Here is a 3,393-nt window from a genome sequence, read left to right on the forward strand (position 1 = left end):
ATTCCTTTATCCTTAAGCATGCACACCAAAAGTCTACAATAAAGCTTCTCCCCTTTTGACAAATTCTGCCCCATTAGCCTGGCTAAAAATAGATGTTCCCACCCTACTTACAGATCTCGACTTCTGCAGCTGGCCGTGGGCTTTGCACGGGGCGAATTTCCCCACCTATTCGGTGAATTCTTTTTCTCCACCTTGCTGGTTAAACTTTGTTTTTCTGCTCCAGGCAAATCTTCTTCTCTGGATATCCATCATTTGAGGTGCCAGATGTGAGAGTCCACGTCTCGCATGGCTCAGGGTTCGGGATCTGGAGAAGGGCCGTGGTCAAATGATGAGACAAGACAAGAAATAATAAATTGGAAGCAATGGGGGGCCAGGCGGAGAGTCCAATGCAAGAGCACGGACTTCACTGGAGCCCAGGCCCTGCCAGCCTTTTATTCAATTTTAGATACACATATTGCCCTTAGTCAGGCAGGCAATTCTGGTAACAGAAAGACTATCTTAAAGGTCAGTAAATATTAGTAAATATTTAGTTTGAGTCTATTTGGTCAGGAAATTGCTTGAGCCAAACTAAACAATCACTGCATAGCTTTGTGCCTTTCCAGAGCTCAAGGCCTTCTGCATTCCTTGTTTACACTTTTCTGATAGGGAAGGCAATGGGTAGCTTCCAACAGTATGAACTTCTGGAAATCAAGGTAGTGAGAAGAAAAAAAAAAACACAGAAAAGTGGCCCATGATTGCACAAGAACTTAGGGAGTGAAAACTTCTTGAATGAAGACATATGAAAAAGAAGCCTGAAGCAGACGCAGGACTACCTCTGACCATAATGCTGCCCTGTAATACAGAAAGTTTGGGCACAAAACCTAGCAGAGTTTCCAAGGACAAGCATCCTTCTCCAAAAGGTACTCCCCTTCCTCATGCTGAGAAGAAATCCAGACCCAGCACAGATAATAAGAAACATTTAGGTTTGTTTTCATCCAAATCCATGCCAGGAGAGAGGACCAAAGAAGGATCTAGCAACTGTTCCCAAGCCTCACTTTAGAAGGACCATGACAGGCCTGTTTTCAATAGGGCTGGAAAAACCCACTTGAGCACCTTTTTACCCTGTGTTCCAAAGACTTCTGCTAAAGGGACTCAGAAATCTGTTACTGAGCACACAACCAAAAAATCTCTTCTCCATCCTAGCCATTCCAGACCTGGACCTGTGGTCTCCCCACATAAGGCTAGGAGTCCAGGTGTCAGGCACTCAGGCAGCAGCTCCAGCCTAGCTCCTGTGCAGCCCATCACAGGGAGTCTTCAGCCTATGGTTAGTTCTGGCTCCGTGCCCAGGCCCCAGAATGGCAGCTCCAGCTCAGGACCTGAGCGATCAATCAGTGGGACCAAGAGGCCAGCCAGTGACTTAAATCCTCCTGGAAGGACAGTCAGCAATACAGGTGGCTCTGGATCACCCATCAGTGGCCCAGGTGGTTCTAGGAAGTCAGTGGTCAGTTCTGGTGACTCTGGGTGGCCTGTGCACAATCCACATAACCGACGACCAATGAGTGGCTCAGTGCCCCCAGGCGGTCAGTCAGTGGCTCTGGGCAATCAGTAAGTGGCACAGTTTCAGCTGGACAGACTGCCAGCAGTTCAGGCCCTAGAAGACCAGTGAGAAGCTTGGGACCTGGGTGAATAGTTAGTAGCTTAGATCCCCCCATAAGCTCAAATGCACTTTTGTGTCAGAATCAATATCTTCTAAGAATATCATTACCCGGCCCACCAATAGACAGATGAATGGAATGAAGCCTTCTTTAGCTGGCTACAGATCTGCCCAACGTTCTCAAGGGTTTCCCTTCCCTGGTGGTTACAAAAGACAGTGAGAATATGAAGAGGAAGAAGATGAGGACTATGATTCCAAAATGGAAGATTTTGTCAAAGATGAAGGAGAATCTCAGGAAGAAATATCTAAGCACATTCTTTGGCTATGACAAAAAAAAAAAATACAAAGATGAAGAAGCAAAGAGTTTAAGACCAGTTATGCAAGAGGACTTACAGGAAATGAGATGGGAGGAAGAAGCAACGAAATGCAGAGAGGTCAAGAAGCTGAAAAGACATTAGCTGCTGCTTTTATTTATTTTTGTGAGACACTGGAGACACTCTACTGCAAAGAAGTCCTGCCTTTGGACTGAAGAAGCTCATTATCATTTTAGATTTACTAGTGGCCCAGTGCACGAAATTCGTGCACAGGGGTGGGGGGAAGGTTTCCCTCAGCCCGGCCTGCACTCTCTCCAATCTGGGACCCCTTGTGGGATGTGAGGGATCGGGCCTACACTAGCAGTTGGACATCCCTCTCGCAATCCAGGACTGCTGGCTCATAACCGCTTGCCTGCCTGCCTGCCTGCCAACCTGATCACCCCCTAACCACTCCCCTGCTGGCCTGATTGACACCTAACCGCTCCCCTGCTGGCCTGATTGCCCCCAACTGCCCTCCCCTGCCACAACCTGCCTTCTCTGCTAGGACCCGCCTCCTCTGTATGAGGCGGAGGAGATGCTGGGACCACCAGGCCTCACCACACAAAGTGGCTGCTGGGCCTCACCTCCTCTGTGCACTTGGCCATCTTGTGGCAGCCATCTTGTGGCAACGTCACGTTCGAGGGCCACTTAGGCTTTTATTAGTATAGATACTTGGATCCTCAAGGACAAAGAATGAATACTATACAATGAGTGGCCAGATTATTATGATCTCTGAACGCATAATTATCTGGCCACTCAGCGTATATATATCCTATCTAATAAAAGAGTAATATGCAAATTGACTGTACCTCCACTACACCACGAGCCACACCCACCAGCCAATCAGGAGCAAGTATTCAAATTAACACAACCAAGATGGCTGCGGCCATGGAGAGAGCAGGAGGCTTGGGTCTCCTTATCAATAGAGGAAGCCAAGCTTTCTGCCTGCCCTGGCTGGCCCAGGCCTCCGCTCAAGGCTACAAAGTTTTAATTATAGAATATAAATAAATCCAAACAAAAATGGCAGCAGTCACAGAGCTGGAGAGAGCAGGAGGCTTGAGTTGCCCCCGGCGATGGAGGAAGCCAAGTTTCTGCAGCCCTGGCCTTCCATGGCCTCCACTCAAGGCTACAAAGTTTCAATTATAGAAGATAAATAAATCCCAACAAAAATGGCAGCGGCGCGAGCAGGAGGCTTGTCTCTGCGCAAGGCTACAAAGTTTCAATTATAGAAGATAAATAAATCCCAGATACCAGGGCCTCCGCTTGGGTCTCCAGGGGGCGTGGCCTGCCTGCAAACCACCACAGGCCCCTCACCCAGGCCGCCCCACACCCCAAGAGACCCCCCACCCTTATCCGGGACACCCTTCATGGCAAACCAGCAAGCCCCCACCCGTGCACCAGGCCTCT

The 3,393-nt window shown here is 48.7% G+C and overlaps 1 pseudogene across 1 annotated transcript; it reads left to right on the forward strand.

Moving 5' to 3' along the window:
• The first annotated feature begins 672 nt into the window (after positions 1 to 672).
• LOC308244138 (protein SPT2 homolog) lies at positions 673 to 2,091 on the forward strand (annotated as a pseudogene). The gene is made up of 2 exons: positions 673 to 692; positions 1,557 to 2,091. The product of its transcript is annotated as a protein SPT2 homolog (transcript).
• The last annotated feature ends 1,302 nt before the right edge of the window (positions 2,092 to 3,393 follow it).

This window comes from Plecotus auritus (assembly GCF_963455305.1).
Source record: "Plecotus auritus genome assembly, chromosome: 3".
Lineage (NCBI taxonomy): Eukaryota > Metazoa > Chordata > Mammalia > Chiroptera > Vespertilionidae > Plecotus > Plecotus auritus.